Source organism: Thalassophryne amazonica, chromosome 1 (assembly GCF_902500255.1).
Source record: "Thalassophryne amazonica chromosome 1, fThaAma1.1, whole genome shotgun sequence".
NCBI lineage: Eukaryota > Metazoa > Chordata > Actinopteri > Batrachoidiformes > Batrachoididae > Thalassophryne > Thalassophryne amazonica.
Genome location: NC_047103.1, coordinates 86146816 through 86172973, shown reverse-complemented (window position 1 = coordinate 86172973; position 26158 = coordinate 86146816). Strand labels below are relative to the sequence as shown.

The following is a 26158-nucleotide window of genomic DNA, read 5'->3' as shown; positions in this document are numbered from 1 at the left end:
CCACTAAATTCCAACATATCCCTGATGCAAATAGATGGGGAAAATTAAACTAATCTGGTTCATTTTCTTTCACACCTCTGAAAAAACCCCAAATCATTACTAGTCGGCTTACACACTTACAACCTGGAATATGTATATGATGTGTGGGAGGTTGAGTCTCCTGGGCGTTCCCTTTTTAATTTTTAGCCTTATTTTTAGCACTCCTGCACTTTTTCATTAAGTGAATTTTCTTTCACCAAAACATTAAATCTAGGCTTGCATCTCAGATGTACCTTCTGTCAAATTGCACCTGAACTTTCAGGTCTTCCTCCTCTATACCACTTCATCATGAATCTGTATAACTGATGATACAAAATGCAAAACATGCACTATGCACAATTTCTCCATTCACGGCCAGAGAAGCCTATAACTTCTTTGGGGGTGTCTGGGTGTCTTTCCTCACTCCTCCCCTTCTCGCACAGTCGCTCAGTTTTGAGAACTGTCTACTTGATTCAGATGTACACTCTCAGAAATGAAGGTATGGATTTGTCCTCTTAGGGGTACAACCTCTTGTCACTGGGGCAGGACCCTCACCAGGACAAATTTGTACCCCTGATATGAGGTACAATTATGGACCCTTGTGTATTGTACCTTACAGGAACAATTGTGTACCTTGTTAGTGGCAATTCTGTACCCCACCTTCACACATTATGTACCTTTTTTTGTATGAGGTACTTTTATATACCTTTTTGTAAAAGGTTCAATTTTGTTATTTTATGGTACTTTTTGTACTGTATATTGATGAGGCTATAAAAGAATTTGACTTAACTTTATTTAATGTTTTTTGATCACTAACAAAATACAATTTGTTCAAAACAAACCTCGGCAATTTAACAATTTAAATTCATTTCAGGATCAGCTGTTACATCGTGTTGAAAACAAAACAAAACACACAAAAACCCAAACAGTTTTCAGCACCTACACAAGCTGAAATGGGCACTGGCCCAGGACCAGTCGGTCCCCATTTTAGAACTGCCTTTGACATTTTCTACTCAAAAAATAATAATAAAAAAAATATTAAAACATACTGGTTCCTGGTGCTGGAAACTGTTAATACATTTTAAAAATACAATTTTTAAAAATAAAAATACAATAAAATACAAACAGTATGGCACTCTGTGGTACACCACAGAGTGCCATACTGTTTGATGGAAATAAAGTCCAAGACATATTCAGTGACTTGGCAATGTTCATGTATCCATCCCCTGACTTGTCTGAAGAAAACTGGCAATAGAACTGATTATTTACAGGTATACCAAAGCATTCCATTACTTATGCAATCCATAATCCTGGCTTTTCTATTTTTAATTAATTTATGTCAAGTTGTAGAGATTCACTTTCAGTTTGTGTTTAAGGAAGATAACTGTAAACCTTTTTATTTTGTGCATTTATTTTTTATTTTTTGTATTTGAAATGGCATAAACAAATTAAAATGTGTTAAGTACCAAGTGTTCCAGTACTTTTGGAGGGCACTGTAATCGCAGCGCTCCACTTTTTCCACATTATGTTATGTTACAGCCTTATTCCAAAATGGATTAAATTAATTTTATTCCTCAAAATTCTACACACATAATGACGATGTGAAAAAGTGGTTTTGAGATTTTTGCAAATTTAAAAAAACTAAGAAATTGTATGTACATAAGTATTCACAGCCTTTGCCATGAAGCTCAAAATTGAGCACATCCATCCTGTTTCCATTGATCATCCTTGAGATGTTTCTACACCTTAATTGGAGTCCTCATAGGGTAAATTCAGCTGATAGACATTCTATGGAAAGGCACACACCTGTCTACATATAAGTTCTCACAGTTGACAGTTCATGTCAGAGTACAAATCAAGTATGAAGTCAAAGGAATTGTCTGTAGACCTCTGAGACAGGATTGTCTCAAGGCACAGATCTGGTGAAGGGTATAGTAACATTTCTGCTGCTTTGAAGCTCCCAATGAGCACAGTGGCCTCCATCATCCATAATGAAAAAGTTGGAATCCACTACAACTCTTCCTAGAACTGGCCACCCATCTAAACTGAGTGATCGGAGAAGAAGGGCCTTGGTCAGGGAAGTGACCAAGAACCCAATGGTCACTTTGTCAGAGCTCCAGCAGTCCTCTGAGCTGAATCTTCTAGAAAGATAACCATCTCTGCAGCAATCCACCAATCAGGCCTGCAGCCCGCATGGAGTTTGCCAAAAGGCACCTGAAGGACTCTCAGACCATGAGAAACCAAATTCTCTTGTCTAATGAGACAAAGATTGTACTCTTTGGTGCGGATGTCAGGCATCATGTTTGGAGGAAACCATGCACCATCCCTACAGTGAAGCATGGTGGTGGCAGTTTCATGCTGTAGGGATGTTTTTCAGTCATAGGAACTGTCAGGATGGAGGGAAAGAAGAATGCAGCAATGTACAGAGACATCCTGGATGAAAACCTGCTCCAGTGCGCTCTTGACCTCAGACTGGGGCAATGATTCATTTTTCAGCAGGACAATGACCCTAAAGACACAGCCAAGATATCAAAGGAGTGGCTTCAGGACAACTCTGTGAATGTCCTTGAGTGGCCCAGACAGAGCCTAGACCTCAATCCGATGAACATCTCTCGAGAGATCTGAAAATGGCTGTGCACCGACGTTCCCCATCCAACCTGATGGAGCTTGAGAGGTGCTGCAAAGTGGAATGGGCAAAACAGCCTAAAGATAGGTGCACCAAGCTTGCAAGCATATTCATGAAGACTTGAGGCTGTAATTGCTACCAAAGGTGCATCAACAACGTATCAAGCAAATCACATGTACTTAAGCACATACTACTTGTATGATTTACTATTTTTTTTAAATAAATTTGCAAAAAAAAAAAAAAAAAAAAAAAAAAAACTTCATGTTGTCATTATAGGATGTTGTGAGTAGAATTTTAAGGGAAAAAATGAATTTACTCCATTTTAGAGTAAGGCTGTAACATAACAAATTGTGCAAAAACTGAAGCGCTGTGAATACTTTCTGGATGCACCGTAAGCTCCGATGCCCTCAACACAACAGTCTGCCTCATACTAAAATCTACTTTGAACCTATCTGTGCCCTTGGACAAGACACTCCATCTGCTTCGTCCCAGTCAACTCAGATGCAAGTGGGTACCAGCATTGGCCGGGGAGGTGAGCTGTAATATACTGGTGTCCCATCCAGAGGGAGTCATAGACTCTCATCTGCTTCATGCTATGGTATCTGGGGTAAGCATGGACCCGGTGGGCTGCAGGACCTGTATCGGACTTACTTCTGTTATTATTATGAATAATGCTTTCAAATTACAAGATTTACCAGGCTAAGGGCACACCCACACTTCACCTGACAGTGTCAGATGGATGGTTACTTTCAAGAAGTGGGAGATAGATTGGTGTCCACCTGGGTGGTTGCCATCCAGTACCCAAGATAGTTCCATGGTGTTGCTGATATGGCAAAGTGCGGCACCAGCACATCCTCTCAGACCCGATTTTCACATTCCCCTGTTTGACTTTTATTATGAAATGTTTTCCAAAGAAATTATTTTTCCATATTTCTGACCTTCAGTTGTAATTGAGGTACCAGATCACTGTAAATGCTAATGTGATGAAATAATGACCAGCAATGTTGGTACAAAACAGATGTAGCCACCATGCACAATGGTTAAGAGACTCAGTACTTTGATACTGTTGATTCACAGATGACTGTTGGCAGCCAACATTGTGATGATTATTTTGTGACAACACAAAATGGCATTTAAAAAGCTGCAAGCTTGTGATTGAGAGTCCCAACCAAACACTAATTAATCATGATGAAGCCAGCACCTGTTGAACATGCTTTTCTCTTTGAAAGCCTGAGGAAAATGGGACGTTCAAGACACTGTTCAGAAGAACAGCGTAGTTTGATTAAAAAGTTGATTGGAGAGGGGAAAACTTATACGCAGGTGCAAGAAATTATAGGCTGTTCATCTACAATGATCTCCAATGCTTTAAAATGGACATTAAAACCAGAGATGCGTGGAAGAAAACGGAAAACAACCATCAAAATGGATAGAAGAATAACCAGAATGGCAAAGGCTCACCCACTGATCAGCTCCAGGATGATCAAAGACAGTCTGGAGTTACCTGTAAGTGTTGTGACAGTTAGAAGACGCCTGTGTGAAGCTAATTTATTTGCTAGAAACCCCCGCAAAGTCCCTCTGTTAAATATACTCAACAAAAATATAAATGCAACACTTTTGGTTTTGCTCCCATTTTGTATGAGATGAACTCAAAGATCTAAAATTTTTTCCACATACACAATATCACCATTTCCCTCAAATATTGTTCACAAACCAGTCGAAATCTGTAATAGTGAGCACTTCTCCTTTGCTGAGCTAATCCATCCCACCTCACAGGTGTGCCATACCAAGATGCTGATTAGACACCATGATTAGTGCACAGGTGTGCCTTAGACTGCCCACAATAAAAGGCCACTCTGAAAGGTGCAGTTTTGTTTTATTGGGGGGGGGATACCAGTCAGTATCTGGTGTGACCACCATTTGCCTCATGCAGTGCAACACATCTCCTTCGCATCATCCATGAAGAGAACACCTCTCCAACGTGCCAAACGCCAGCGAATGTGAGCATTTGCCCACTCAAGTTGGTTACGACGATGAACTGGAGTCAGGTTGAGACCCCGATGAGGACGACGAGCATGCAGATGAGCTTCCCTGAGATGGTTTCTGACAGTTTGTGCAGAAATTCTTTGGTTATGCAAACCGATTGTTCCAGCAGCTGTCCGAGTGGCTGGTCTCAGACGATCTTGGAGGTGAACATGCTGGATGTGGAGGTCCTGGGCTGGTGTGGTTACATGTGGTCTGCGGTTGTGAGGCTGGTTGGATGTACTGCCAAATTCTCTGAAATGCCTTTGGAGACCACTTATGGTAGAGAAATGAACATTCAATACACGAGCAACAGCTCTGGTTGACATTCCTGCTGTCAGCATGCCAATTGCACGCTCCCTCAAATCTTGCAACATCTGTGGCATTGTGCTGTGTGATAAAACTGCACCTTTCAGAGTGGCCTTTTATTGTGGACAGTCTAAGGCACACCTGTGCACTAATCATGGTGTCTAATCAGCATCTTGATATGCACACCTGTGAGGTGGGATGGATTATCTCAGCAAAGGAGAAGTGCTCACTATCACAGATTTCGACTGGTTTGTGAACAATATTTGAGGGAAATGGTGATATTGTGTATGTGGAAAAAATTTGAGATCTTTGAGTTAATCTCATACAAAATGGGAGCAAAACCAAAAGTGTTGCGTTTATATTTTTGTTGAGTGTAAAAGACGTGCAGAAGAGGTTACAATTTGCCAAAGAACACATCAACTGGCCTAAAGAGAAATGGAGGAATATTTTGTGGACTGATGAGAGTAAAATTGTTCTTTTTGGGTCCAAGGGCCGCAGACAGTTTGTGCGACGACCCCCAAACTCTGAATTCAAGCCACAGTTCACAGTGAAGACAGTGAAGCATGGTGGTGCAAGCATCATGATATGGGCATGTTTCTCCTACTATGGTGTTGGGCCTATATATCGCATACGAGGTATCATGGATCAGTTTGGATATGTTGCCTTATGCTGAAGAGGACATGCCCTTGAAATGGGTGTTTCAACAAGACAATGACCCAAAGCACACTAATAAACGGGCAAGATCTTGGTTCCAAACCAACAAAATTAATGCCTCGCAGATGTGAAGAAATCATGAAAAACTGTGGTTATACAACTAAATACTAGTTTAGTGATTCACAGGATTACTAAAAAAGCAGTCTGAACATAATAGTTTTGAGTTTGTAGCGTCAACAGCAGATGCTACTATTATTGTGAATACCCCCTTTTCTACTTTTTTTACTAATAGCCCAATTTCATAGCCTTAAGAGTGTGCATATCATGAATGCTTGGTCTTGTTGGATTTTTGAGAATCTACTGAATTTACTGGTACCTTGTTTCCCATGTAACAATAAGAAATATACTCAAAACCTGGATTAATCTTTTTAGTCACATAGCACTACTATTATTCTGAACACTACTGCATATAAGAATGATCCTCCTGCCACACTGTCAGACATCTCTGTTGCCAGGATTATTGTGGCTGATACTCCAGCGAAGGTGGTTAATGCTGAAAGGATCTGTGGTATCAAGGCTGACCTCCAGGGGGTTGGATATATTGTTCTCCTGGCATTACATGCAAACCACATTTTCTTTTGGAACACAAGTACAGTATCATCCCAATGGACCAGGCTAAAAGCACATGCCTATCTTGAATTGCAGTAACCACAGGGTATTACACTGCTGTCTGTGCTTAGCAAGGTACATGCAATGTTCATTTTCAATAGGATTTAGTGTTAGCTACTTGCTCAGCAAAGACTGGATGTCTTTGGTACTAGGTGCCTTTGAAGGATCCTTGGGTACTGCTGGAAAGACCTTGCATCAAACAAGATGTTACTAAGACTAAGACAAGGAATATCACTTGCATTGTGAAGGAGCATCAGCTTCAACATTTTGGCCAGGTGGCCCGTTTCTCTGTGCATGATGAGTGTTGAGGACCCCAGTACTTGGAGAAGGCCAAGGGATTGCCACATTTGACTTAGGTGTGACAGATAGATGGTTATTTTAGAGACATGGGATGGACCTGTTGTCTGCCTTGGTGGATACCATCCAGGACTCAAGGTAGTTCTGTGGTGTTGTGGAGCCCAGCAGCAGCATATACTGCCAGACCTGACTTGATTTGACTTGATCAGCGATCAAAGCAGTCTAATTACACACCCAACATGTCAATGACTGATGTGCTAAAGGTGTCAGTTTCTTGGCAACATACTTTCACTAAGCATTTGATTCTGTTGATTACGCTGCTTTATTGGATATCCTGAGACTTTAAATGACCTCTACAATGTTGCTGGACATCATAGCTGACACAGGTACTGTGAGTGATGTGTGGAGTGGATACAGTATAGTGAATTCTGGCATGTTCCAGTTCCTGTGCTGCTCAGTGTTTGCATAGACTTGGTGATGGGTTAGGTTGTTGAGTCCAGTGACTTGGGTGGCTTTCTGTCAGTGAAAAAACAATTTCTGACCATGACTTCATGGATACTGTGATCTCTGTGAAATTACTTGATACCCTGATTGCAGCATTTAAAAAGGTGAGTGAGGAGTTAAGCCCTTCCTTTCACATCGGGGCCAATGTAGAGTTGCGTACTGCAGCGTACTGACTACGCTGACTTTAGTAGCTCTATACCAAGTTTTTAACTCCCCTACACACCAGTATGCTGAGGGCTACATGAGGTGGAGGCAAAAAAATTAAACATGTTTAAAATTTATGTTTAAAATTTAAACATGTTTAATTTTTTCAGCGTGGAGCATTGGATGCAGAAAGTACACAGTTTTTAAGCTAGTCTACACAACACTCTACAACTGCTTGTAATCTACACAACACTGCACTAATGTATACCAAGCCTCCGCAATTCTACACGCCAGGGCGAAAAATCCTTTTATTGATAGATTATATTCATCCCGCTGGGCTTTGATGGCAGTGAAGCTTTAAAACCACGAAAGAAGAGGCGAGCCAAGCTTCCGCGTCCAGAGTACATGTCCACGTCCACTCCGCAGGTGCAGATCGGCGATGGGAGGACATGTCCACTGTTCACTTCTCACGGCAGATCGCCCGCACAACCGCCAGATGCTACTCTTCAGTTTGCTTTCACCTCCTCCAGTTCTCTCAAGATTAGGCAAGTTAAATAATGCCCATTAACTCTTGCTCATGGACAGATCGCCAGTGGGATGAATTGTCAAACATTCACTTCTTATGGTGGATCTGTCATGCAACTGCCAGATGCAGCTCAACTTGGCTTTCACCTCCTCTAGTTCTCTCAAGATTGTGGCAAGTTAAATAAGTCCATTAACTCCTGGAAATGATGTCTTCTGACTTTTTCCAATGTATCAATCCATGTGCGTGTCAGTCTGTAGCATCATGGACCCAGCATGCACAGTGGTGCCAGCTTCTCCTGTCTGAGCGCAAGGTTTTCTCTCTCTCCTCTTTTTCTCCCCCTGCGTGCAACGTGAATGCTGGTCATGTACTGTTTTGAGAACAGAGTACATTTCCATACATTCTGCATGATTCTGGCTATGTGTGACGGGGGTATTAGTCTTTCTTGCCAGTGTCGCAGACTGAAACACCCCCCCCTAAAAATTGGTCCAGCCTGCCTTCACTGTGCATGTGTCGTTTCTGAGCGTCAGCAGTGACTCACTGATTATCATCTCATTTCTGCTTAAAATTGCACTCCATTTCAGCGACAGATATCTGAAGCTTTTGTACAACAATCATTTCTACATAAATTCAACATTATTTCATAATAAGAGAAAGGGCACCGATCAGAGTGCCACAGCAGCTCGTCTGACTCAGACGTGCTGCTGCTGTGCCTACGTCATTTCAGAGTGTCAGTAGTGACTCACCAATTGTCACCTCGTTTCTGCTTAAAACTGACTTTAGAATGATTTTGTCATGTCCCGGCCATTTCCAGGCTTCAGCCCATATGTCCCTTCTTCATTTAGTTCTGTTCGTCCAGTCCTGACAGAACGAACGAGCCAGACATGGACGCAGCGGGCTCGAATCCGGTCGCCAGGAATCAAGACGCTGATACAATCAAGAGGATTTTTGATGACCTTCAATTTTTTTTTTATTTGTTTTCGTGACTGTTTCTCTCCAAAAGAGAAATTTGATTATCTTGAGCAGGCATGGGAAATCGTGGAAGCCAATGAATGGCTTTATGAACGCTTCCCTGATCTGCAAGACCTGGACACGATTTTTTCTGGCACTACACTTCCTGACTGGATAAAACATCCAGAGGCCCACCCGTGTTCACAGCCCCTGCCTGTCGATGACGACGCTGAATGGAGCGATTGTGATGAGAGATGACGAAGACAATTCGTCGGAGTCAGAGCAGTTTTGTAGTACAGGACTCGGTAAACGTCTTGTTCAAGGTACAGGACTTGTTTTATGAATACCATGACAATCTGAGTCCACAGAACCGACGTCGCGTTCTGTCGGACCTTGACCAGCTGTTACAAGCCGAGCCTGACGTGGTTCGCGCCTTTCCTGACCTTGAGAACATAAGGCTCAGTTTAAGCAGGGCCTTCTTCCGCCATGTATCGAAGATCCGAGAAGAGTTCATGTTTGAATCGACATCACCGCAGCCTGTTCGACCGCCACCACGGCACATAACGATATCGGACGCAGCCTGGTGTGCATCAGGAAAAGAACCGGCTGCACCTGCAAAACCGAAGACACCGGGACCACGACCACGCTCAACACCCATGCAAGCCCCTCACGAGCACCACCTAAGTCCGCACCACGAGCGACACACGTGGCTTCCACACGCTCGCTTCGGACGAAGCGGAGGCCGGCCTCCTCATGCCCGACTTCCCAACATCTCCGGGCCACTACAACGGCTGTTCTCAGCCTTCCTCCTGTTCCAGCTCCTCAACAGCCCTGCGCGCCTGTGCCACCGAAGACCGTGCGCTTCGCACCTGCAGCTGCTCCAGTCCTCCACGCCACGGCACCAGCGACGCTTCCAGCCGGCCCGGTCTCCATGCGCACTGCACCAGCGACTGGAGCGATCTCCGCAACCTGCGGCACCTCCCGCCGAACCAGTCTCTGTGCGCATCACTCCAGCGGTTGCTCCAGACTCCACGCCAGCTGCACCATCGGCTACCCAGTCTCCATGCCAGCGGCACCAGCGACGTCTTCCAGCCGGCCCGGTCCTCCATGTGCACTGCACCAGTGACTGGAGCGATCTCCGCACCTGCGCACCTTCCGCCAAACCAGTCTCTGTGCACCTCACTCCAGCGGTTGCTCCAGACTCCACGCCAGCTGCACCAGCGGCTGCTCCAGTCTCCACGCCAGCGGCACCTGCGAACACTTCCAGCCAGCCCGGTCTCCATGCACAATGCGCCAGCGAACTGGAGCAATCTCCGCACCTGCGGCACCAGCGACTGCTCCAGACTCCATGCCCACAGCTGCATTGGACTTTGCAGCGCACCGCGCCAGCACCTGTTCCAGCGCACGCCGCACCACAACCAGTCTCAAGGCCAGGCGGTGCGTCGTTCGCAACAGCATGCCGTCGGAACCTTCCCCTCCTGCCGCCTCCTCATCCTGCTCCAGCTTCCCTGCCAGCACAGAAGATGACGATCGAGGACGCAAACCTGGAGATGGTTAGTGACATTTTGCTTGAACTGTATTGTTTGCGGGTCTATTTTGTACTCACGTGTTTTCCTCTGTGCTTTGTTGGTTCAAAGCCCCACGCCTACTCCTGGGTGGACCATGTCTGACCTTGCCTCACAGTTTCACAGCGTCATGACCTGGCTGTTGGGTAACATTATTTTGTTCTTAGGGGTCTCCCCAGGGGGTGGTTGTGGGTTCATGGAAACATTTTCCATCTCACGCCTGGTTACAATTCTCTCTCACGTCTCCAAGTACTTCTGGCCATGCCAATATCCACAGACTTTGATTAACCTTCTCGTGCAATACATTCAGCACCCTGAGCAAATACAGGGTTTTCTGGTTGGTACTTGTGTTGGTCTGGTTTTGTTTGTTTTCTGTCTGCACTTTTGATCGTTTATGGGGATTTTTTTGCTTTTTTTGGGGTTTTGTTCAAGAACTTTTATTTACTGTATGAGGGCTCTTTTCTGTCTTGTTTTTGTCATTGTTGTAAGGTAGTGTGTATGCACCTAAGTGTCTTGTGTTACCATACCTGGAATGTGCACGCCCTCTGTTTTGCGTGTGGCTTAGCTCTGCTCCCTTTTGCCCAGTGGCTTCTACGCACGGTGGGACTCCTCCTGAGGAGGTTGTTTTCTGTACACCACTGTTTTGGGAGCTATTCGTCCTAACCTGGCCCCGATTGTTCTTTGGGAACCACGCTAGGGGGCCGGTTTGTCCCAAGGCCGAGTTCCTGCTGTCTCCACGCCCGTTTCTCCACAGGTCCACTCCCCTGACCTCGTGGTAACTCATGACCCGGGTGTGTGTCGTGTGCCCAGGCCCTTTGTTGAGCCGTATTGTCGCCCACCTGGGGGCCTCTTTCCTGCCCTGGCTATGCCAGTTTTGGGTCCCTCGACCGCCTGCCCGGGTACTGTTATTCCTCGTTTCCTCTGCCTGTTTTGCTGGGGACTGTTGTCAGACATCCCTGGGGTTTTGTTTTTTTTCGGCCCTCTTGTGGCTCTCCTCTCTCGTTCTGCCCTCCGTCCTGTTCCCCCTGCCGCCCTCCCGGTGTCGGGTTCCTGGGCGGGTGCCCGGGGGCACCCGCTTGGGGGAGGGGTACTGTCATGTCCCGGTCGTTTCCAGGCTTCAGCCCATATGTCCCTTCTTCATTAAGTTCTGTTCCTTTGGCATCAGCCTCGTTTTGTTAATACCTTTTTCTTCATGGGGGTTTTTTTCCATGTTCTGATTTTTGCTTTGTCACTTTCTTCCTTTGTTACTTTTCACCTCAGTTATGTTTTAGTCTTGTTTTGTTATTGCCTCTTTCTTCACGTTTATTCAATGTTCTCATATTTGCTTTGTCACTTTCTTCCTTTGTTACTTTTCACCTCAGTTATGTTTTAGTCTTGTTTTGTTATTGCCTCTTTCTTCACGTTTATTCAATGTTCTCATATTGCTTTGTCACTTTCTTTCTTTGTTACTTTACAGCTATGTTTTAGTTCCATTCTAGTTTATCCACAGTCTGTTTTTATGTTTCAGCATTTAGTGTTTGTTTGCTTTTGTTACTGTTCTCTCTTCTGTTAAGTATTTGGGTATTTCTGGTTTTGGTTTTCAGTTTTGTTTTCTTGTAGTTCTTCTGTCTGTTCTAAGTAGGTTTATTGTATTATTTCCCATGATTCACTTATCACGTTCCTGTATGCTTTTCAGTTTTGTTCAAGTTAGGGTGGTGTTCATTGTTTGTATCTGATCACCTTTCTCTTGCTCCTGCTTGTCAGTCTCTCATTGTTTCCACAGTCTTTTCCGGATCACTGCACTCTCTGTTCCGCACCTGCACTTTGTCCTCTCAGTCAGCCACGCCCCTTCATCTGTCATTCTCTTGCCCATTTGTCACCGCCCTTCTGCATCATTGGCCTCTTAGCTGTCACCTGACCACGCCCCCCTTTCCAGGCCTTTCCTCCTCCACGTGCACCTCATTTCCTGATTAACACCTGTCCCTATTTAACCTGCGTCTGTTCACTTCTTCCCCGCTCGTTCGTTGATTTACTCACGTACCAGCCTCTTGTTTCATTCTAGTTTTGCCAAGCCTTGTTTTTGAACTCTGTTTTGTGTTCTGGATCCTGTTTTTTGCCTCTGCTCTGACATACCTGTTTGCTCCTGTTTTGACCTTGCTTGTTCTTTGGACCACGTCTTCAGCTTAATCCTTGTCAAGTATTTTTGCTCCGTGGACTGCCTTGCTGTTAACGATCCCAAGCCTGAATAAACCACCCTTTAAGTATATTTCCTTTTGTCGAGCCTGCATTTGTGTCCTGCCCTCGTCCAGTCCTGACAGATTTAAGAGGATTTACATTGTCATCTGATGGTTAATAATCACATTCAATTTTAATTCAATCCAATTTAATCAGGTTATAAAGCGCCAAATCCGTCTCAAGGTGCCTCACAAAAAACAGTTCAACAGAAAAATTAAAATGAATAATAAAATTCAAGGTCATAATTAAAAACAGAAGTAAAAGAATAAAACAGATATAAATAAAAACTATTCATAAGAAATGTGCCTCATGGTCACAGGAAGGCTGTTCCACAGAGCGGGTACATGATAAAAAACAGCTCTTTGACCCGGTGACTTCTTCACCCTGGGAACAGAGAGAAGTCCTGCATCCTGGGACCGCAACACCTGGGCCGGCACATGGGTTCCACCAGATTGGCCATATATGATGGCGCCAGTCCATGAACAACCTTATGAGTCAATAATAAAACCTTAAAATCTGCTCTCACAGAGACAGGGAGCCAGTGTAAAGATGCCAAAATGGGTGTGATATGTTCAAACCTTCTGCTTCGTGTCAAAAGTCTGGCAGCAGTGTTCTGAACCAAATGAAGACCCCTAATGCTGGACTGCGGTAACCCTGAAAATAGGACATTAAAATAATCTAGTCAAGAAGAACAAAGCATGAATCAGGGTCTCAACATCAGCCATAGACAGGATGGGGCGGATCCTTGCTATATTTCGCAGATAGAATAAAAGCAGTCCTAATAACATCCCTGATGTGAAGGTCAAAGGACAAAGTGGGATCAAAAATCACCCCAACGTTCCTCACTTTGTCCGCATGATGTATGACACATGAACCCAGGCTGAGCTCCAGCTAGAGTTACTAGACATCCATCTTCTCACTGATAGAAGGCAGTCCTCCAGGAATTTTATGGGAATGAGATTCCCGCAGTTATCAGCGTAACAATGAAAGGCAATCCCAAAACGCCGCAATATATGCCCAAGGGGTGCTACATACAGGGAGAAAAGCAAGGGGCCTAAAACGGATCCCTGTGGAACCCCAAATCTCATGTCACTAAGGGTAAAGGTAGTGTTATTATACAAAACACATTGAGAACGACCGGACAGGTATGACGTCAACCACGCAAGGGCACTTCCAGTAATCCCAAAATGATTCTCCTACCTATCGAGCAAAATATGATGATCCATGGTATCAAGCAGCACTAAGATCTAAAACACCAAAACCATAGTGTTCTATGAGTCCATTGCTCTCAGAAGATCATTCACTACTTTAGTGAGCACTGTCTCTGTGGAATGATAGTTCCTAAAAGCAGACTGCAATGGATCAAAAAGATCATTCTCAGTGAGGTGGTCTACGAGCTGGTGTGAAACCACCTTTTAAAATTTTTGGAACAGAATGACAGATTTGATATGGGCCTGTAATCTTTCAATACACTAGGGTCAAGATTTGATTTCATAAGTGATTTTTTTTTAAATTACTGCAGATTTAAAACATTTTTGGGAACAGATCCAGAAGTTAATGACAGATTGCTAATTCCCAGCACAATTGGCCCAAGAATGGGCTACAGGTCCTTAAACAGTTTTGTTGGTATAGGGTCAAATAAACAGGTTGTGCTTTTTTGTAGACACCATGAGTTTTGTCAGCACACTAATGAAATACTATTAAATGCTGTAAGTCTCTGTAACACCTCAGTGGTAGCACCCACCTCCATAGCAGAGTTAATGGCTGGGCCAAGGCATGCTGAAATATGCTCAACCTAATATCTTCTATTTTCTTCTCAAAATAATCCAAGAAGTCCTGCGCTGAAAGTGAGAATGACTAACAGGTGGCTACCCGTGAATGAGAAATGCTACCCTGTCAAACAAGAACTTGAGTTAATCAGAGTAATAGGCCCACTTTGTGGCCAGTACCTGCATGCTTATAATCTAAATAGCATTCCCCCACACAAGGCGGAACACCTCTAATTTGAAACTACGCCATTTCCATTCCAAACCTCTAGCCTTCTGCTTAAGGTCACACAAGTAACACTGAAACAAGGTGACTGTGCCTTGGGAGGGCATGGCCTTAAAAGAGGAGGCGCAAGTGTACTTTATCAAGTGTACTTTTAAATGCTGAATTTAAACTATCCACAAGGCTGTCTACTGATTTAGCATTCTCCAAACTTGAAGTTAAAATATCAAGTACTCTAGCCTCGAGTTCAGTCAGAGTTGAGGGTTTAATATGATGTCGAAGTAGTAGACATGGTTGTTGTTCCACTAAACGCAATAACTGAAAACCTGATAAGTGATAACCTGACTGAGACCATCGATGCAAGAGGCAAGATGTCAGTATTCATGACAGCAAACCATGTGCAAGAACCAAATCCAGGGTATTCTACTAATGTGCGCCGGGTCCTGAATGCATTGCTGGAATCCCAATGCAACCACAATTTAAATAAATGATTGCTAAGGGGATCAGAGGGATTATTTATATGAATGTTAAAGTCACAATAATCAAGATGTTATCTGCACTAGTTGACAAACTAGAGATGAATGCACCAAATTCATCTAAGAAATCAGAATATGGGCCAGGGGGCCTATAAACAGTGACAAAATAACATAGCTGTTGGGAAAGTGAAGTACACGGACACACACCAGGGGGCGTAAATGAACGGGCCAATAGGAAGTCCGAATAAATAACAATTTATTCTGCAAATGTGCACAAACAACCAATATGCTTTTACTCTGTCAATCACAAAACTCAGTGACGCGGGGCAGGCCCAAGGGTAGGAGACACCTAACCAGATTAGAGCTGGAACCCACGAGGTTCCACCACCACGGAGACCTGCAACACACCAGAGCCGCCAAGTCCTGAGTCCCCAGGTGGCGACCGCTTCCAGCTGTCAGAATCCGGTACTGCTGGCAGGAACAGACACAAGTAAAGGTGGGTGTGTGTACACCCAGCAAACAGTCAGCAAAAATACAGTTCCTTCCTGAGGGAAAAACCTCCACCTCCAAACACAGGAACACAGAGTATGTGCAGTGCCTTATGTATCACTTAATCAAGTCTGATGGGAGGAGTGGAGACACCAACTCCTCCAACTTCCAGAAACTCGGCTACAAGCTGCAAGTGTACAAAAGGTTAAACAACTGCAAAAAGCTCAGATGCAAAAACGTGGTGCGTACGGCACAGAATGGCTGAGTTGCTGACAGCTGTCAGCTCAGGTGCTCCTGGTGCTCCTGCGAGGTGACTGCGCCCTCTGGTGCCTGAAACCCGACGACAGGCAGGGCGCCCTCTGGTGGTGAGCAGCAGTGCCTCCTCTTCGGGCGGCCCACACAACAATAGCTGAGCTCCAGTTTTATGACCCTGACAGTACTTAGCAATCATGGGCATACTGGAGAGTCAAATGCTCAAACAAATTATATTTGTGACCCCAATACCTAATAAAGAAAACCTAGATTCATAAATAAAAGCAACACCTCTGCCTTCCTTCACACCATGAGACACGTGAGTAAATCTATATGCCAGTGGGCAGGCATCATTCAAAGGAAGGAGAGTTGTGGGTTTGAGCCAGGTTTCACATAAGCCAATCATATCTAAATGATGATCCATGATTAGATCATTTTCAACAAAGATTTAGAGGACAATGATCTGATGTTAATCAGACCCAGGCTAAGGACCTCAGTGGCGATGACAGTCTGACTGTTCGGAACCCGGCGAAGCAAGCCCAGGTTCTGAGAGTGCCACTGGTGCAATTCATTCCAGCGAAGACGTGGTACGGCTGGTCCGACAGTCTTCAGAGCCGACCAGCGGCACCACACAGGCTTTGACTGGATCCACAAGGCGCCAGGGCAGGACAGATCCTGCCAGAATTCTGTGCACAGCTCGTCCAGACAAACAGCAAGCCAAACAGAGCTTCAGCTTCACCAGCCAGCCACTTCGTCTCCCGAGGCGACGACTGCGCTTTCGGCTGAAAGGCAGCACAGGAGCCTGGCACAGAAAAGCCTGAATCTCAGATAAAAATGTGGGCGTAAACTTCTGTCTTCCAATACCTGGACCGTACCCCGGACAGGGGCTGGAAATCCAGCAGCGGTTGCCAATCATACACCCGTAGTGACTCCGATTCAAAAACAGCATAACTTAAAAACAATAAAATAACAAATGGACTGGAGAGCAACAGACGAGCAGCCAGACACAATGGCGCCATCTTGGCACTTCCTCCTTTCCACATTATTCCCTTTGATGGTATTCCAGGAATAACCTCATCCTGAACACCAGTAAGACAAAGGAGGTCATCGTGGACTACAGGAGGTCCAGGAAGACTGAGCATGCTCCTCTCTGCATACACGGAGAGGCAGTGGAGCGTGTAGACAGCACTAAGTTCCTGGGCATCCACATCTCCTCTGACCTCACCTGGACTGTGAACACTTCACACCTGGTAAAGAAGGCCCAACAACGGCTCTTCTTCCTCAGGAAGCTGAAGTGGTCTGGACTCTCCTCTCAGGTGTTAGTGAACTTTTACAGAGCCACCATTGAGAGCATCTTGTGTCTCAGTGTGAGGGTGTGGTATGTCAGTTGCACGTCACAAAATAAAAAAGGACTTAGCCCGGGTGGTGAGAACAGCACAGGGGATTGTGGGCCGCCGTCTACCAGAGCTGGACTCCGTTTACATTGCCCAAGTCCAGAAGAGGGCCAGACGTATGGCTGCCGATCCCACCCACCTGGGCAATGCACTGTTTGTACCACTTCCATCAGGGAAGCGGTATAGGAACATCAAAGCCACCACGAAAAGACTCAGGGACAGCTTCTTCCCTAGAGCTGTGAAAGCCATAGCCCCCCTGCATAAACCACTGCATCCCACCCCCCTACAGAACTGTCAACATGAACCCTCCCCCCTTAAACACACACTACCCCTATCACACACAGACTCACACCTCCATGTCTACCATGAACACACACACACACACACACACATCCCTAACAATCAAACTCAATCAAGACGCGCACTAAGCTGCACTTTATCTTTTTGTCTTTTTATCTCCTCATTGTCACCTCCTCTCTCCTGTACACTCATTCTCATGTAGATACATACAACACCACCTGTAAATATTTTTTTTATTATTTTAAGTGTTTCTTTACCTTTATTATTTATTTGTTTATTTATTTTTTACTGTTATTATTTAAGTGTTTTATTTATGTGTGTGCTGATTTATTAATATGTGCCTTGCCGGGAGTGTGCAAAATTTCGTTATGCCTGCATAATGACAATAAAGATCTTGATTGATTGATTGATTGATTGATTGATTGATTGATTGATTTGATTGCTTTTAGTGTAGAGAGTCAGACTCAGAACGCTGCTGTGGTCTGAAATAACAAATGTGCAGTGAAGGCAGGGCGGACCAATTCTTTTAGGGCGGACCATTCGGTCTGCGACTGGCAATAAAGATAGGCTGTCTGGACTTGACTTTGTGTTTTTTTTGTTGTTTTTTTTTAACACCTTTAAGAAGATCTATTTGAACAATTGAGCACAGCTAAATACTTGTAGACTTGCGTCATGTGACTAAGGACCCCTCTCCAAAGTCTACGACAAAATGAAGGGCAACGTAGAGAGACTCAGATGAGATATGCTACTTGTATCATGAGAGAACATTAGTTACGGCATTACACCCAGGTGGTCTATTTCTTTGTGTGTGATTAGGCATGCAAGGGTCTCAGTCCTGGAACCACAGTAACTGCAAATGCCAAGGGGCAGACATAGGTCACATGTCTGCAGCAGAAAGTTGTTGACTTCAATGTGATGGGGATGGACCGGTGGCCTGCCTGAGTGGCTGTCATTCAGGACCCAGATCTGCTCCATCGAGGTAGAAGGAAATGTAAAAGAGCATGCTCCTAGACTTGACCCATAGTGACTCCAGCAGACACAACAACAAGTCCTAGAAGAATTGATAGCCAAAGTAGGGGTCAACCAATATTCTTTATTTTACCAATCTTTGTAATCTATTTTGTCTGATCTATGGTTTATTCATTTGTACAGAATTAAATCTTTGGGGAGGTATTTAGCTCATTATTTCTGTCTGTGTAAATTTCAGTTCAGATTCTAAGAGATGCAATGATGATCTTGCACTTTACTTTTCAAAACAGAATGCTGTAATCCAAGTTTCCTTTTTTAATTAAGCACATATTTAAGAGTTATAAAGAACGTTTTGTGTGGACCTCATGATAAATCCAAAAATCTCACAATGCTCAGGCTACAAACAACACATAATTCTGTTGTATCAGGAACCATCTGTAACATGAGCTGGTTTTCACTCTTGTCAAATGCAAAGCAGAAGGACAATAATCAAACTGTGCAGTCAGCAACATTTTCAAACTCCTCTCCTTTATACAAATCCACATGCACTCTGCAAAAAATGACAGGTACAACTTGGAACAATATGTACTTATGATGTGTGAGTGGTAAAGTAGGTCTTCAGACTGGGGGGAAATATGTTTATATCCTTCTTCCATCCCATCACCCCCCCCCCCCCATCCCTGTGGAAGACAGAAAACTATTCAGTTAGTCCTTTATGTATTTATTTGTTTTTATATTTATTTATTTTTATTTTGCCTCGCTGACCTCTGACCTGTCAGACCTGACCTGCTTTTCCAGAGGCTATACATTGTTGGACAAACCAAATGTAAGGACTATGTTAATACAAATCATATTTACAGCCAGTTTTCTCTAAGGTCAGGGCATGGAGGAGTGTGAAGAGTGACCACTCTGTGTGTCCTCGCTAAAAACAGCTGATGTGATGCATTATAAACAAATACTAACTTTTTTCACCCAAATGCACCTAAGTCTGTTTCTGAGGAGGACGTGGCTCCTCCACAACACCCGTAGATTAAACGTCCACTTATGCAGACATTTTTTCATACTATTCTGACTACTACTACTTATAATAATTCTAATAACAATAATAATTTCATCAACTAAATGGACTGCATTTATATAGCACTTTTCCATCTGCATCAGTCACTCAAAGCGCTTTACAAATATGCCTTACATTCACCCCGATGTGAGGGTGCTGCCATACAGGGTGCTCACGACACACCGGGAGCAACTAGGGGATTAAAGCATGGTTTACACATAGACGGATTTGTCGGCGGGTAGTACGTAGACCGAAGTTCGCGGTAGTTCTGGCTGTTTTCGCGGTGGAAAGGGGCGTAGCATTTCACCGGCGTTTTGACCGCTGTAATAGCCGCAAATACGCGGATAAAATACTGCTAAATCCGCCAAATAAAGCGGCATTTTGATGCCGTAGTATCCGGCACACGTCAGGCAACGGGGGCTAATACCCAGTTCTATCCTTTACAATCGCAGGTTAAGACACGCGTGAGAATGGCGGTGTTCTGCTGCCGCCGATAATGCCCTGTGTATGGCTGGATTTATCCAGGCAAATCCTGCGTTACTCCAGGAACTTTTGCATATAGGCACCGCCCCCAGAGTATAATAGGCTGAAGCAGCAGGAATACATGCCTCTGTCACTGCAGGGGGAGGGAGATACTCAGCCTTTTCTTCTCCTTCCTTTTCCCCTCCTCAACGTGTTGCTCCATCTCCACCACAGGGCTACCCTCTGCTTCTGAACCAGACCTCTTGGTAAGTCCTTGCTGCTGCCAATTTTCTTTTAGGAGGCATACTGGAGGTTCTCTGCAAAAATATCTGGAGCTGGCCACGAGTGAGAGGCCTGCATGCAGCGCGCTAGCGTTTTTATATTGACCGCCCCCTATCGGCCATTTGGAATGCCGTTAACCGGGAGGTGGCGTTTAGAATGGCGTACTGTCCGCTAGCGCCGCCGTTTTGTCTGCCTCTGTCGCCGGTTAAAACGCCCTTGAGGACGCCGATGTGGGCTCTATCGCCGTTTTACACACCGTTGATTAGGGATACAATGCCGGCCGCCAATTACGGCGGTGAAAACTGCGGCACTACAGGAAGGGGCAGGATGAAACGGCGATTAAAAAGTATCAAACGCCGTTGTTCGCGTTGTCTCTGTCGTCACGCGAATTCTCCTGGAACGCTCCCGGAATTATTACATGTTGAATAATTTTTTCATGATTCCCGGTAAAGCCGGAACTAAGCCACGCCCCCGAGTGCCGGCGTTAACAACGGCGTGTGATCCTTAAGACGGCCAAAATGTCTTCCGGGACGCTTCCGGGAGCTCTTACCGTTTATGTGTAAACGGGGCTTAAGGACCTTGCCCAAGGGCCCTTAGTGATTTACCAGTCAGGCTGGGTTTTGAACCAAGGATGTTCTGGTCTCAAGCAGAACGCCTTAACCACTAGACCATCACCTCCCCAACTAAATCAACGCATCAAACCTGGACGTTCTCAGCATCCGCTGTGATGAGATGGCTCCCAAGACGACGATCTCACCCGTCTGGTCACAAGGTCGAGTCTCTGGCAAATACACACTGTGCACTCCAGTCTTAAATGCCAACATGTTCCAATCCATCCAGATGCACCACAGCTGTGAGTCCGACGAGTCGCAGGTGATCAGGGTGAGGTCCTGACAGCCTCAGCAACACAGCCACTCAGTCCCAAACGCAAGCCACCTGTGAGGAAACCAAAAGACAAACAAACCGGCAGCCAGGCCCCCCCAGCCATATAACAGTACCCCACCCTCACGGGAAGCCTCCGGCGACCACACACACCTGGCCCAGGAGAAACACCCCCCTCCAGGGACCATGGCTGGAAACCGCGTCTGCGTTCATCCTCCAACAGACTGGTTGAACTGGCTGCATCTTTGCCCTTGTTTCTGACAGTCTTAGCACAGTGTGGCCAGGAGTTCCTACACCTGTGCGGTCAGCCTTTAACCAAACATGTGTGATTAGTCATAAAACAAAACAACCAAAACACCCCCCCCCCTCCCCAGGGGACCGTCCCATCAAACCCCGGAAGGGGAGAAAGGAAAAACAACCCAACCCAAGCCTACAAACAAAATACTAAAACACCCCCCCCCCAGAGGACTGTTCCATCAAACCCTAGGGAAGGGGGGAAAAGAAAAACAACCCAAATTTGAGCTCACAAACAAAAATGCCAAAATACCCCCCCTCCTCCCCCCCAAACGACACGTAGGGACCAACACCCCCCAGAGGGCCACCCGCCAGCTCCAGGAGTAATAACCACGGCCGAGGTCCCTCTGGGATCCAACGTCACCCACTGGGACTACCAGCGCCCCCCAGAGGACCACTCGTCAACCCCAGGAGACGCCTCCCCTCATGACTAATGGACCCAGCCCCGGCCGTCCACGGCTAGATGGACCCAACGCCCTTTCCCCCCCAGAGGACACCACAGTCAAACCCTGAGGGCGGAAACTGGGGGGGGGAAACAAAAAAAATACCCCAAACCCCCCCCCCCCCTCCCGGGTGCAGAGGCCACCTGGGAAACGCCCAGCACAACCTAACTGCACCCCTCCAGCAATGCCGACACTACGGCACACCGGCTGGAGTCAGAGGAGAAGAGAGGGCATAACAAAAAACAAAAAGAAAAAAACCCAAGTACCAACCCCATCACCCCCCCAGGGGACCGTTCCATCCAACCCTGGGATGTGAAACAAAAAAAAACAAAAGAAAAAACAAACAGACCAACACACAGTTGTTTGGGTCCCTGTTTTTTTTTTTTTTTGCAAAGGCTACAGGGTCACACCCCCAGACAAATAGTGGACAACAAAAATAAAAGCCCACAAAAACCAACTCAAAAAACACCCACAAAATGAACTAACACAAAAAATCAGGGAGTTATACCGTCAAGCTCAACCAAATGGAACACACCTGTTCCTACTCAAAAGCTTGACGGTAACGTGATTCAGTCACCACAAGGGGAACCAGAGTGCTAAAAATGAAAAAACCCCTTTGGCGACAGAAAAAACAAACGAGCTGCTTTTGTGTGCGCAGCTGAGTGCAACACACAACCAAAATGTGCTCAACTAAATAACGCCGGAGCTGATACAACAGACGCAGTAGTTACCTTTGTCCGGGAAACGGGGCTACGACTGTAACACAGGAAGCCCAGCGACCCGTGCTAACAGAGCTCCGCCGTGCGCGTGAACCCATTACAAACGCACTCTTGCAGCTCCCGTTTACACCTCTTATCCGGTCGGAGTGTGACGCGAAGCCGTCGCCAGTCACACTCCACCACGACCCACGGATAAGGCACAACACAGGAACACGGCTGCAAGAGAGCACAAATCAGTATCCAGTAATGGGTCTCAAACACGCACCTTCCGGGCGGAGAGCCCCGCAACTGATCCGGATAACCACTGAACGTCTGCTGCCACCTTCCCGGCGCGTTACCGTCTCTGCTACCGCTGGGTCCGTGATGTTTGGCCAGAGACTACTGTTATGTGTCGGACGCAGCTCGGAGAACTGACCAGCGTTTGAAGGACCCAGTATGAAATAAGCAGAGCACGGTTCAAAGGCTAACTGAATTTAATACATAACAGTGATAATAACAAAAAGGTGCGGCCTGGCGTGGTGCGCTCCCAGCAGCGCTAACGGTCCGGAGCCAGAAGCTGTTTCGGACCCAAGGACCCCGCCGACACCCCCCAGGTGGCCGCAACAACCGAGTCTGTGAAAGAAGGAACCATTATGTGAGTCCACACTCTACACACAGAACACTTAAAGGTGTACAAACAGCAAACACTTCCTGGCTTGATTACTGATCAGCTTCCCAACCTGCAGGCATGGAACATCCAGTTCACAAAACTCCACCGCAGTGGAAGCTGATACATGACTAACAAACAGCTCAATACAATAAGGTGTGAGGGACACCACATTTACTGACTGTATAACTGTTAGTCACAAAATCTAACGTACCTCAGGAAGTGTGCTGACGAGCGTGAGACCTCACCCCCTCCTCTTTCACAGACTGTGCATCAAACCTGGACGTTCTCAGCATCCGCTGTTGATGAGATGGCTCCCAAGACGACGATCTCACCCGTCTGGTCACAAGGTCGAGTCTCTGGCAAATACACACTGTGCACTCCAGTCTTAAATGCCAACATGTTCCAATCCATCCAGATGCACCACAGCTGTGAGTCCTGACGAGTCGCAGGTGATCAGGGTGAGGTCCTGACAGCCTCAGCAACACAGCCACTCAGTCCCAAACGCAAGCCACCTGTGAGGAAACCAAAAGACAAACAAACCGGCAGCCAGGCCCCCCCAGCATATAACAGGTCCCTCGTTTATTGCGGGAGTTACGTTCTAAAAATAACCCGCGATAAGCGAAATCCGCGAAGTAGTCAGCGCTATTTTTTGCAATTATTATCGATGTTTTAAGGCTGTAAAACCCTCACTACACACTTTATACACTTTTCTCAAACAGGCATTAACATTGTCTCACTTTTCTCTCCTGTGTAAACACTCTCTTTTTCTTCTGGGCAAGAAGACACACGCAAAACACAATGCGCGTGCACTCCCTTCGCTCACTGCCTCCGGAGGTACGGATGCGGGACCTGCAAAGAATCCAGGTGGCCACGGAGCTCTGCGGCTGCGGTCAACATCCGCATCAAAACAGGGAGCGTAGTCTCTGGACCTCTTGCCAGATTTGGCGCAGCTCCGCACAGCAGACAGGAGGGCGGTGTGAGTGGCCCGCTGAGGTAGTGAGAGCAATCGCGGTGATGCCGACCGGTGCCGCGACCTGATAAGGACGCAGAACACAATGCGCTGTTAAAAAATAAAGCATGCAAAATTGCACTAAAAAAATCTGTGAAACTGCGAGGCAGTGAAAGGTGAACCCCATTATTGCGAGGGACCACTGTATTATCACTTACTGAGATACACAACACGTGGAATCACATTAACAATATTTATTGTCATTTTAAAATGCACTACACCCAGCAAACACGTACATAAAAAGTTCACTTTAGGCTCACTTTAACTTTTGTCGTGTTGGCTGGTACCGCGCTGCTCTCCAAATTCGGCAGGGCATCCTCATCAGCTTTGGCTGCTGTTCACTGTTGGACTATCCATGATAAAATCATCTGTAATATCCATATTGGGACCAACACACACTTCTCGCCTTTTCATGTTATCGTCTGCGGACAGTTCTTGGGTTGGGCATGCTATGACGTCATCACTTTATGCACAGTGGGCGGGTACTGGGATACCCGACTGTTACTGCGGGCAGGTATGGACAGGTAGTGTAAATGTAAATCTATGCTACCGGCCCAGCAATGCCTCAGTAAGTGATAATAATGGCCGGTATACACCAGCGGCTGGTAGGCCAGCATGCTCCAGTAGCTAAAGATTTAAACGAGCTCCAGAGTTAAATGGGCTCCAGTGGCTACCAGGCTCTGGGAGTCATCAAGCTAGGGACCTCCAATGTCCAGCAAGCTCATTAACCCCCGCAGCTAGCAGGGAGGTGGGTTCCAGCGACAAGTGAGCTAGCATGCCTCGGCAGCAAGTGAGCCAGCAGGCCTCCTCCTGGCAACCAGCTGTGGAATAGAAATGATGAAAGTAGATGAGCTTAAATACTTGAGGTCAATTGTCCAAAGTAATGGACAGTGTGGTAGAGAGGTGAAGAAGAGAGTGCAGGCAGGGTGGAGTGGGTGGAGAAAGGTGGCTGGAGTGATTTGTGACCAAAGAATATCTGCAAGAGTGAAGGGGAAAGTCTACAAGACAGTAGTGAGACCAATTATGTTCAATGGCTTAGAGACAGTGGTGCTAAGAAAAAGACAGGAGGCAAAGCTGGAGGTGGCAGAGCTGAAGACGTTGCGATTCTCTATGAAAGTGACGAGAATGGACAGGATTAGAAATGAACATATCAGAGAGGACAGCTCAGTTGGGACCGTCTGGAGACAACGTCAGGGAGGTGAGATTGGAATGGTTTGGGCATGTGCGGAGGAGGGACCCAGGGTATATAGGGAGAAGGATGCTGAGGATGGAACCACCAGGCAGCAGGAGAGGCCAAAGAGGAGGTTTATGGATGTGTTGACGGAGGACATGCAGGTGGTTGGTGTGACAGAGGATGACACAGAGGACAGAGTGAGATGGAAACAGCAGCCTCTCCTAATGTAAGCATTTCAGATCTTCATAAAATATTCAAACATAAAGGCAAAGAGCACACATTGATGAAAAACTGTCAAAACAATGACAAGGAGTATATCAGTGGCTTTAGAAAAGCATATTTCTATGCACAAGTGAGCAAAACAGCGTGCATTGGTTGGACCAAGTGACTGGCAAGTGCCAGCAGCTTTCTTAGAATGATCTTTTGGGGGCATCTTAGAATATTCACTTTTCAACCAGTCGTGTTTGGTCATACTTTCACCATGGGCACTTGCACGTAGGATTCTTATATGAGCATAACCTGCAAAGCTTTTATACCAGCACACTGTTCTTTACAAATTCTCAAATAAATAAATAAATAAAGCAGTAATGGCAAACAATGGGAGTGAAAATAAATGATTGTGGATAGAAAACATAAGCAACACATGTCTGGAGGATCACTGCCAAGCTTTTCTCTTGAAAGAGTGCATGTAAAAATTGGTCAAATCAGTATTTTGAAACTGCATCAGAACATTTATCACAGTCATAGTTTGCAATACAAATCAGCAAATGTGAACTGTTTGCATATATTTTCTGAAAGGTGGAAAATTAGCGCAGATGAACATTT

At 45.7% G+C, this 26158-nt stretch overlaps 1 protein-coding gene across 1 annotated transcript in view; it reads left to right on the top strand.

The window, feature by feature from the left end:
* The window catches only part of kcnh2b (potassium voltage-gated channel, subfamily H (eag-related), member 2b), a 1340040-nt gene that overhangs the window by 651575 nt on the left and 662307 nt on the right, over positions 1-26158 (top strand). The window lies entirely within an intron of this gene.